The following is a 12,214-nucleotide window of genomic DNA, read 5'->3' as shown; positions in this document are numbered from 1 at the left end:
CGTGCGATTCGGAGACCTCCAAGTGGGAGCTCATCTCCCTTCCACGTCGTTGGCTTCTACACAACCCCCTGAAAAAGTTGCCTCCAGCTGGAAGCAATGTGATGAGATGATTAGATTTGGATCGATAAGGAGAGATGCGATGTGGTTGCACTGACAAGGAAACCTTCTGGACCCAAACCCTTCCTGTTCCCATTAATTGAAATGATGTATCATGGAAAAAGATTGACATCACATGAGAGCCATTGAGAGCAAAATTAAACTTTCACCTTCAATTTCATGCATGAAAAATTGGATTTATCCTTCTTCGAGGAACTCACCGCCTCTTGTCAGCACAACCCAATTTTTTAGCGGCCAGCTACATCATTAGCTTTTGGAAGGATACGATAATTTTATCTGTTTTAAATTATAAAAAAAAATAAAATTTTTTGAAAAATATATATTTAAAAAAAAAATTAAAAGACATTATAACTAATCTCGATATTTATATGAAAAAAATCTATATTCATATATTTAACAAGATAATCCAATCATGATGATAAATTATTTTTTTTTTTTCTTATATACAAAGACGTAATGCGAGGATCATATGTAATTAGATTGAACAATTTAACTGACCGGATTAGAACAGTTCTTTCAATTACAATTAAAATAAATATTGATTGATATGTTGGCCATCAATAGTACTTTTACAAAAGCTCTTCATATATCCACATGATATCACATCATAATAATATTAGTTACGCTGTCATACTTTCATGATCCTTTTAATTTATTCATCTATTTATTGTTTGATGGCAATGGCATTATAATGTCCTCTAATGTGCAACATGGTAATCCCCTACTCACACGTCTCTTCCCAGCAAGTCTCTGCGCTTTTTGACTATATGTAATCAAAGATGTGAACATGTACTTCTTATTTCTCTAACACACATACCGTGGATTCTAATCCACCCCGCAAATCTTGGAAAGATTGTCACAGTCCATATTGCATTGATTGTCACAATATTAGTTATGTTGTCATCATTTTCGTTATTTTTTTTTGTCTATTTATCTATTAATTCGTTTGATGGGAATGTAAGCATGAAACATTATCCGCTAGCACGTTACGTCCCATCATGCCTTGCTTTTTGTGACTTGGTGTAACAGAAGATGTGACCGAACGCTTCTTTTCTTCTTAGCATGGCACGTGTCGCAATCCACATCGCTTTCGGTGGCCAACCCTATTAATAACGGTAATGATGACCCGTTACGTTGTTGACGAAACCTCGTGCACATGGACAAAAATCATTCAGACCGGCACTCAAGAAGGAAATACACGGCGGTCGGCAGAGCAGCAAATACGATATATATATATATTTTAAAAATATATCAACAAAATATCAACCTCATTGTTTTAAAAAAAAATTATATATCACATTCTCTTTCTATCCTATTTCTAAAATATATTTTTTTATTGATATATACTATACAAAAATAATATATATCAATTAAATAAATTATATAGTAAACCTATATATATATATATATATATTTAAATAAATTGAGATGTAGTTTTTAAACTATGATATTCATCAATATATAATACAAATGAGATACACTTAATAAATTAATTATCTAACAATCCAATATATATATAGGTAAATTAATGCATTGTTTTGAGAGTATCATTTTTATCAGTATATACTACATGACCATATAATATATATTTGTTGATTTCTTGATAATGCTGTAAGTTTTTCTAATATACATCCAATAGTGATCCAACGTACATCTTCAGATAAATCGATATACAGTATATAGAATATATTTTTTACCTGGATATATATATTGGATCACTGTTAAATTTGTATCAAAGAAGTTTGCAGTATGTTTCAAAAATTCGATAAGCATGTATTATCTAGTTATGTAGTGTTTGTTGATGAACATTATATTCTAAAAACTGTATATCGATTTAATTGAAAAGATATATTAGATTACTAGATAACTAATTTGTTAAGTATGTATTACCTAACTATATATTGTATACTGATAAATTTTATATTCTAAAAATTATATAACAATTTATATAGAGATATATATTGACTTACTGGATGATTAATATTTTTAGTATATATTACTTGGCTATGTCGTATGTACCGATTAAAAAGTATGTTTCAAAAAATGAAAAAAAAATAGAACACCATATTCTTTTAATTACAAGACTAATAACTCCATTAACAAAAAAAATTTAATTTTTATATTCATATATTAAAATGGATATTATAAAAAATATGGTAAGATCAGAAGTTCGCTCTATATTTATTTCTATCATGTTTACCCCATATGATTTTTGTTCCATGCAAACATCCATACTACCGAGAAATGAAAACAATCCTAGAGAAAAATGAGTAGCATAGGCAAATACATGACTAATATCTATAAGCTCTTCAGTCACGAAATTACCAAATCCTCTAAGGGGGTGTTTGGTTAGCAATCGGAATCGAAATAGATTGGAATTGGAATCGAAATGGTCAAATTATTTGAAGTGTTTGGTTTGTGATCAAAATTGGAATCAGAATATATGATTCTCATTTTTGTTGTTTGATTCATACAAAGATAGAAATTTGAGTCAATTCAATTTTTTATTTTTTTTCTTAACTAAAATTTTTAAAAATTAATTATTTTAAAAATTGATATTAAATAAAAATTAAACATAATAATAATATCTTTAATTTTTTTTAAAAAAATATTATTAAAAAAAATATAGATAGTAAATACTATTTTATCATGAAAATATTATTATATATATATATATAAATAGAAAATCAGTCCCGACCCAATAAACCCCCCGGCCCTGGCCCTACCACTCGCACCCTACAGTCCCTCTCCTCCCCCAATGCCACGTCCGTAAAGGTGATATCTTTTCTCCAGTGTCTCCTTCCTCTCTTCTTCCTCCTCCTTCGGTTGTTGAAACCCTCGCTCGATCTATAAATCGATGGAGGCAGCGGTGCTGTAGCGCATCAGGCTCGCCTTCTCCTCCCAATTTATTGTCGCCGCCTCTGAGGCCTTCGATGACCCCTTCGACCTCGTCCGTTCCATCTCCATCGAGCTCGTCAAGCTCTCCACCACCGTCGATCTCTCCTCCTTCTCTTCCTCCTCTCACCTCAACCTCCACTGCTGTAAATAAGCAAGGCCGTGCGGTGGCTCGTCATCGAGCTCCAACACGGTGCCAGGGCTGCCACTGTCACCGCTCTCCATCCCCACATCTCCGTCGGGCTTCTTCCAAAACTCCATCGTGGCCAGCCTTGGATCTATGAACTACGAGAAGAGGGCTGGGATCATCGCTGATGACAGTGGCCGAAGCCCTAGGGAAAGGAGAAGGGGTCTTCTTGTGGGAAGGCTTCTTGAGGCGATCACGATTCTTGACGACGAGGTCGATGAGGGAGGTAGGGAAGCCGGTCTGGATGATGAGGGAGGTGCCATGCTCAGGCCGACTGATGTCGGAGATGATTTTTTTTTAATCTCATTCCATGGGAATGAGATTTTGACTCCGTTGGGATGAGACTGGATTCGGTTACTTAAGGAATGGATCATTCCCATTCCTCTCTGGAATAAAAATCAAAATAAGACTCCCTCCAATCAAATAGTTGGAATGAGAGTCATCCATTTCGATTCCTATTTCAGTCCTTAATTATCCCAACCAAACACCTCCTAAATTCTACCATCGAACAACTAGACCTGGCTGATAGATTTGATTAACGTTACATATTATAATCTCAATGATAGCAATGTAAGTTTATCTTGGGTCATCCTATTTTTCTCTTTTATGAAGATCTACATCTAGAATATGATCAAAAATCTATTTGAAATTACATTGGTAAGAGAGAGTCATAAGAGTTTCATCGGAGAAAGAAGCTTCTAGTGCTAAGGTTTTGTCTTCCCCTTCGGGCGAGGTTTGCGGGGCTATGCTACGGGAGTCTTCAATTGATCGTTTAATGGCACAGATTCAAAAGGAAAGAGGATGATTTCTCCATCCTCTCCTCTGTTATCGGGGAATCCTGATGTGAGTCTTTCGAATTTGGGCCAAATCTGTGTTGGGAATAGTGTCCCAAAGCCAATCGTCAACCTGTTGACGGTTGTGCTCCTTTTGTATTAGTACATGAATTATAAATAAATAAAAGTTATTTTGGTATTTTTTCATTACAAATGTTTCATCTTCTAATGAACTCCTGTGTTGTGGTGAAGTCCTTAGGACTATTTAGACTCGACAAAGGAGGATTTGTCGCTTAGTCCTTAAACATGTTTGCGACCAAATGATACGTTGTTACCAAGGACGACAATGTTTATCGAGCATAGGTCGTTGTGTGCCATATGGGTCGGTTGTCCTCATAACCAAAGAGTGTGGAGACACTGGTATGGCATACAGGTGAGATGTAATGGTACTTCTGCACTGAACGTGACCAACTCCGGAGATATTTCTGCTGTCTAGATTTGCTCCGATGGGATATGGGTATAAATGTCCCTCCGACCTGAGACCGCCACGGTGACTTGCAAGCAACTCACTGTACTTAAGCACTGGACTACCTGAATTTCTAATTCAATGACGGAAGGCTGCTGGGTGTAGTCAAGTACTTGACTTATCGGTGCGTGTGTCAAGATGAGATTGACCACTCCAGTTTAGGAGCTGTGTACAGTCGTGTTTTAATTTAGCAAAACTTTGGTCAGGGTAGTCCTAGTGAGGAGTCACAGGACTAATTGAGTTGAGCACGATTCAGATGATATCATCAGGGTTGACAGTTTAACCCTGAGTCGTCCTAAACACAGGGATCAAAAGGGATGAATTATACGGTAACCATATTCACGTAGGTTCTGAATATTGCGATTGCGATTATTCGATCTATCCGATCGTCGGGTACCATTACTAGATGATCATTTCGATTAGTACAGAAATTAATTCCTGTGCTACCGGCTTAGGTTCGAACCTGCGGGGTCACACACATTAGTGATTTCTTTCTGATCAGATGGCTGATTATGAGTCTTATGTGTCTGAGACTTTATGATTGAGAATTAGGATTCTCTGATCATGAGTTCCACACATTTTGGGTACCGGGATCAAAATTTTGAATTTTAAATTTTGAATTTGAAATTTGAACTCTTTGATCAGGATTTCATATCGATGGTCTCTGATGCCTGATTGCCCATCGGATTTGGACTCAATATTTATGAGAGGTTTAATTAATGATTTGATCACTAATTAACTCAATTTGATTGAGTAATTATTTTTGGATCAAGTCTAATTGAATTGGATTCAGTTTGGATTGACCCGATTAGGTTAAATGTTGACCTAATCGCTAAGGTGGTTTAGTCTCTGATTTGATCAGGGGTTAGGTTTAGTTAATTCCTGATTTGATTAGGATTTTATTGAGCCTAATTAAGCCTAATTAAGTTAGATTTAATTTATTCTAATTGTGCTTAACCTATTTAGATTAGGTTGGCTCAATTAGGTTCAAACCACCTTGACTTTTCTCCCTGCGCCACCTCACTTCTTCTGTGCATATTTAAATTCACGAGAAGCAACTTCTCATGAATTTTCTCCACGCAGAAGCCATCCCACGCCCACCCTTGTGCGCCAAATATCTGGATAAAAATAAGTTGTTTGGCCATTCAAATTCAAAAGAAAGTTTGAATTTGAATGAGCAACCAACTAATCCATGCGCCATGGTCTTATCTTGTACGCCCCATATTTTACATGAGAAAATATTTTTCGTGTAAACTCTCCATACACAAATCAACTCACGTTCCTTCTCTTCTCATGCACAAGTGGATAGGGATGAGTTGGTTTTGCATTTGAATTCAAATTTGATTTGAATTCAAATGTGCAACCACTTATCTTTATCCTCTCACGCGGATAAGACACGTTCGATGTTGTTTTAAAAAGAGAAGAAAGGTGGGACGTGCGTAAAAATTTTAGAAGAGAAACTTTGGGGCATGAGAAAAGTTTGTGCGTAAGGTGAAGGTCCAAAACCTTCCGAGAGAAAAAGAAAGAAAAGAAAGAAAATTGAGCGCAGAGTTTCTAGTGTGTACCCTAGGGTTTCTACCTAGGGTTTGGGAAGTGAGATTGGTGTGCCACGAGTGTCGTGAGTCCATCAAATTTTAGAGAGAGATCCATCAGCCTCTCAAGCAATCGTGCAAATGATCCAGAGTATCCGAGGAGTCAGCACACTTTGATCGAAGGAGTTCGATCAACATCTGCCATCAAAAGGGTGAAATCACGAACTAGCATTCGTGAGGAGCTGATCAGACGGGAGCTTCGTGTGGATGATCCGCAGAGGTCAGATATTTGTGTGGCTACGACGTGACGATCAGAGCCTCCCGACGGTGATCAGATTGCGGTGATCGACTACCCACAAAAGGTGATGTGTTCTGAACACAGTACTGTAAAAGGTTTACTGATTCAAATTTGAATTTCAAATTTAAATACATGCCGCTGTATCATATTTAGATCCTAATGTAGGGTTAATTAGTATTAATTAATGAGATTAATTAATAATTTTACTGTAAAATAGTAATTTTAAAAAAGTTTTAAAATTATCATTTTGCCCCTGCACTAAATTTTTGCTACAGAAATAAGGCGCAGAAACCAATAAATCTCTAGCCAATTTGAGGCACTTGTTACAGAGAGATGAGGGAGGAGTAACAGTAAGGCTCCTTAACATCGTAACAGTAGCAGAGGAAGATTGCAAAGAAGAAAAAATATCAAATACTTCCACTGTGGTAAGACAGGGCACTACAAGAATGAATGCAAAAAACTTAAAAGAGAAAAGTCAAAAGAAAAAGGTGAATAGAAAGATGACAAAAAGAAGGGTACAGTAGCAGCAACTTCAGATAGTGATGTATTCATTATCTGTGATGATGGATATGTCAACCTCACATATCAGGACTCCACTTAGATAGTTGATTCAGCTGCTTCATATCATGTCATATCATGACATGATTTCTTTACATCCTATATGAAATGTGACTATGGTCAAGTGAGAATAAGAAACAATAGTGTCTCCAAGATTATAAGTATGAGAGATGTATTGCTAGAGACCAACATAGGAGGCAAGCTACCGCTGAAGAATGTTAGACATGTGCCAACATTTGCCTCAACTTGATTTCTATAGGTTGCCTTGATGATGAAGGTTGTTGTAGTATCTTTAATGAAGAGAGATAGAAGCTCACTAGAAGCTCATTGATAAAAGTCAGAGGCTAGAAGTTGGACACTCCCTACAAGATAGAAGCCAGGATATGTAGAAAAGAAATGAATGCTCTTGAAGACTCCTTCATTGAGCTGTGGTATAAGAGATTTGATCACATGAGCAAGAAAGGCCTAAAAATCCTAAAGAAGCAACTCCCGCTAGATTTAAAAGGTACCGCTCTACCATCATGTACTTATTGTTTGGTTGGCAAACAATATAGGTATGTATTTCATAGATTACATCCTCATAGATGTCAGAGTATTCTTGATTTGGTTCATACCGATGCCTGTTCTATGAATACTAAAAGTCTTGATGGTGCTACTTATTTTGTTATCTTTATTGATGATCACTCTAGAAAGATTTGGGTATATCTTTTGAGATTTAAATATCAGGTGATAAATGTATTTAAGTATTTTTATGCAAGTGTCGAAAGAGAGACAGAAAAATAGCTGAAGCATATTCGTGCTGATAATAGCGGTAAATATAAAGGTCCTTTTGAGAAGTATTGTAAAGATCTTGGTATTAAGCTTGAGAAGACTGTTTTAAAGATACCTTAGCACAACAGGGTGGTAGAAAGGATGAACAGAATAATTGAGAAAAGGATACGATGTATGCTTTCACATGCTAAACTGCCAACTCATGTTGGGGTGAGGCAATGAGGACTACAATCAATTTAATTAATCTTTCTCCTTTAGCTCTATTGGATGATGACATACCAAATAGAGCGTGAACAGAGGAAGATATTTCCTATAGACACTTGAGAGTGTTTGGCTACCGGGCATTTGTCTATATTCCTAAAGATGAGAGATCCAAGCTTGTTAGGAAGGCAAGACAATATATCTTCTTAGGTTATGGATACGAAGAATTTGACTATAGACTGTGGGATCTAGTTGATATGAAGGTGATTAGAAACAGAGATATTGTGTTCATGAAATATCAAACTATTGAGGATATTGAATAGACCAAAAAAAGACAGTCATTCAGAGATGATCTCAATGACACAGATATAGTCTCTTCATTTGTAGATAATAGAAGAGAGATACAGGGAGATCACCATGAGTCAGTAGATGCTGAGATTCCTATTGATGTTATACGTACACCTAATAAGTCTCCTACAGCTGATGAAGCAGTCTCTGAGCAGCTTGGTAAGCAGGTACTTACAGAGGCAGCACATTTGAGGAGATCTAGTAGGGGGAGACAAGCTTCTATTAGATATTCTACTCATGAGTATGTGTTGTTGACTGATGGAGGAGAACCAGAGAGCTACTAGAAAGCTACTTTAAGTCAGCAAAGTGAAGAGTGGATGACTGCCATGCAAGAGGAGATGCAAAGTTTGTATGACAATCATACATTTGAGCTGGTGGAACTATCTAACGATAAAAAGTACTCAAGAATAAATGGATGTTCAGACTGAAGAATAAAGAGAACAGCTCAAAATCAAGATATAAGGTCAGATTAGTTGTGAAGGGGCTTTGGTCAAAAATAAGATATTGATTTTGAGAAGATCTTCTCATCTGTAGTGAAGATGTAATCTATCAGAGTTGTGCTCAGATTAGCTGCTATCTTGAATCAAGAGATTGATTAGCTTGATGTGAAGACAGCCTTTTTTCATGGTAATCTGGAGGAAGAGGTATACATGGAGCAACCAGAAGCGTTCAAGGTCAAAGATAAAGAGCATCTTGTATACAGGTTGAAGAAGAGCTTGTATGGTCTAAAGCAAGTACCTCGACAGTGATACAGAAAGTTCAAGTCATTTATGATAGATTATGTATATACGAGAATCTCTTCTGATCATTGTATTTTTGTTAAGAGATTTGATGATGATGATTTTACTATACTTCTGCTTTATGTTGATGATACGTTTATTGTAGATCATGACAAAAAGAAAATCAATAAGCTGAAAAGGAAGATGAGTAAGTCTTTTGCAATGAAAGACTTAGGATCAGCCAGGCATATTCTTAGTATGAAAATTTTTTGTGATAGAAACAAGAGAAGTTATGACTTTCTCAGGAGAAATACATCGAGAAGGTCCTTGATAAGTTTAACATGAACAAGGCAAAATCAGTGAGCTCTCCACTCGTAGGCCACTTTAAGTTAAGTTCTCAGTAGTATCCTACTAATAGAGAAGAGAAGAAAAAGATGAAAAATGTGTCTTATGTATCTGCAGTTGGCAGTTTAATATATGCTATGGTTTGTACCAGCCCTGATATTGCTTATACAGTTGGTGTGGTTAGTTGATTTTTCTCTAACCTAGATAAACAGCATTAAAAAGCAGTGAAATGGATATTCAGATATCTTAAAGGAACATCTAGTATTTATTTATGCTTTGAAACTGATAAATCAGTGTTATGTGGTTATTATGATGCAGATTGGACTGGAGATGTAGACTCCAGGAAGTCCACTTTAAGCTATGTGATTATTTTTGTAGGGAGAGCTATGTCATGGCAGTCCAAATTGCAGAATGTATTGCCTTGTCAACCACAGAAGCAGAATATATTACTGTGACTGAAATCTATAAAGAAGTACTCTGGATGAGAAATTTTTTATGAGAACTGGGACTAAAGGAGAAAGGATTCACAGTTTACAGTGACAATCATAGTGCTATCCACCTCAGTAAGAATCCAACTTTTCATTTTTATTCCAAACATATTGATATTCGTTATCATTAGATTCATGATATTTTGGAATATAAGTTATTATCTCTTGAGAAAATCCATACTAATAGAAATGGATCAGACATGTTGACAAAAATATTGCTAAGAGATAAGATAGAGGTATGCAGACAAATAGCAGGTTTGGTGAAGCCCTTACATTGGTCAGAAGGGAGAGATTTGTTGGATTCTGCTCATGTGGAGGCCCAATAAATGGTGAGCCACGTGAGGGTTAAAAGGGAGAGTGCCCTCTCTTTCGCTCTCTCTCTCTCGATCTCTCTTATTCACGCACGCAGACATGCAAGTATCGCCAGAGAGAAAAGAAAAAGAAGATTTTCGTTGGTTGTGACCTCTCGACTCCGATCGAAATAGTGATTCAACTCCGATTAGCTTGAAATTTTACAAGCATATTCCCTACATATGGTTTTTCACATCCAATGATTTGATTGTTGTCGGATAACCTCTGACTTAGATTTTTATTAGACATTGGATTGTGAGATTTTTCAAAATTGCTGTTTGCTGTGGATTTGGTGATTTGTGGTTTGTGTGTTCTCTGAAGTTTTCAGAATAATTGTATTTCTCATAGATTATAGTGAAAGTTTTTCTCCCTGGCTTGGTCCCATGATTTTTTTCATTTTCGGATTTACCACGTAAAATTTCTGATGTACTCTTGTGTGGTTTGATTTGCTTTTGTTATTGATGTCGGTTACTATTGGTTGCTTGTGATGCTTGCATAGAAATTATTTAATCTCACAAGAAAGAAAAAATCAGCTTGCATGTGTCTTTTCTAACACATCTTTCACTCAGTTAGATGTTAATTGGAACATGCAGTGTCACGAGGATTTCTGCTTGCGCCATGAGTTCCAAGTCAGCTCTGAATTCCTATGTTGCCTTATAAACCTCTTCATCAGTCTATTTCTTTGTGCTTTCCGAAAACCGGGAAGGGCAGTTACACTTTCTATTTCTTTTTGCACCTTCATTTCTAATCCTGCTGATATGCATTGGCAGGGCTTCATATTGGGGATGCTTAACTGGTATTGTTGTTATGATTGCTCTTATTTCATCTCAATATTCGCAGTGCCGCATGGTCTCTTGCTATTTCAGGCTCCAGGGGAACTATTTGGATGTTTCAAGGCTTTTTACCTCAATATTTTGATTCTCTGGAAGGTTGATTTATTTGTTGTATCTGAAATGCTTTTGCTAACCATTCATTTATTATCAGGCTACAGTTTGTTTAACCTATGCCCAACTGCTGTGATGCTGGATGATGCTCTTCAGTTTATTTATTCCTGGTGCTTCAAGGCATTGACTAAATTGCTGTCCACCAGTTTAACCTACAGGATTTTGGATCCTCAAGTTTTATTATATACAATAACTGCTACGGATCTCCAGTCAATATATTTGGACTACATACAGACTCTCTTCTCTCTGCTCTTCATTTTCAGCTGTTGGGGATACCCACCGACCGACCGGCTAGCAGTCCGACGACCGACTAGCGGCCCGACCGACTGCCGGAGGGCCCGCCCGACCGGCTAGCGGTCCGACCGACTGCCGGAGGGCCCGACCGACTAGCGGTCCGACCGACTGCCGGATGGCCCGACCGACCGACTAGCGGTCCAGCCGCTTCCGACGGACGACTCCGACTGGCCGATAGACCGACCGATCGTCGGTCGGGGCGACCGACTGATGGATGCCTTCAGCGGCTAACTGCCGGCCGTTCAACGGCCTATCGCCGACTGGGGGTATGTCGGGCGTATCCGTCCTGACCGACTGAACCCAGAGGTCTGATGGCCGACTCATATGAAGCTCGCCGACCAATGGAGGGGCCCGACACCACTCAGCTGGCTACCGACTTTGGGTCGGTCGGCTCCTCCAACCACCGTACCGCCGCCAGACGTTGTCAACTCTGACACGGACATGCGGCGCAGTTACCTAGGGGCATTGTCCCGCCGAGAGCGGGGTCAACCCTGGTGATTGGACGGCCATACGACGACATGACGTTTTCACGGCGACTCTGACAGTCCACAGTGAGTTGACAGGTCCTCACTTGTCCGCGCCATTAATGACGGCGCCATACTGTGCTCCACTATATAAACCGGGGAAGGCAACAGTGCAAAGGATCGATCCGCTCCGTCTCTCCCAAAAATGCAGGCTCGCTCCTCTCTCTCTCTCTCTCTCAGAGCTCTCTGTCTGCACTTCACTGTTGCCCAGTCACCTCTCTGACTTGACCGTCGGAGGGTCTCCGATCGGAGCCCCTCCGGTCAGTGCGGACTTCATTTTGCAGGTGCACGCTTCCCGACGATCGGACGACGAGGCGATTGGCCGCAACAGATTGGCGCGTCA

This window comes from Elaeis guineensis, chromosome 14 (assembly GCF_000442705.2).
Source record: "Elaeis guineensis isolate ETL-2024a chromosome 14, EG11, whole genome shotgun sequence".
NCBI lineage: Eukaryota > Viridiplantae > Streptophyta > Magnoliopsida > Arecales > Arecaceae > Elaeis > Elaeis guineensis.
The sequence above is the reverse complement of the archived record's forward strand: the minus strand, read 5'-3'. Positions refer to the sequence as shown.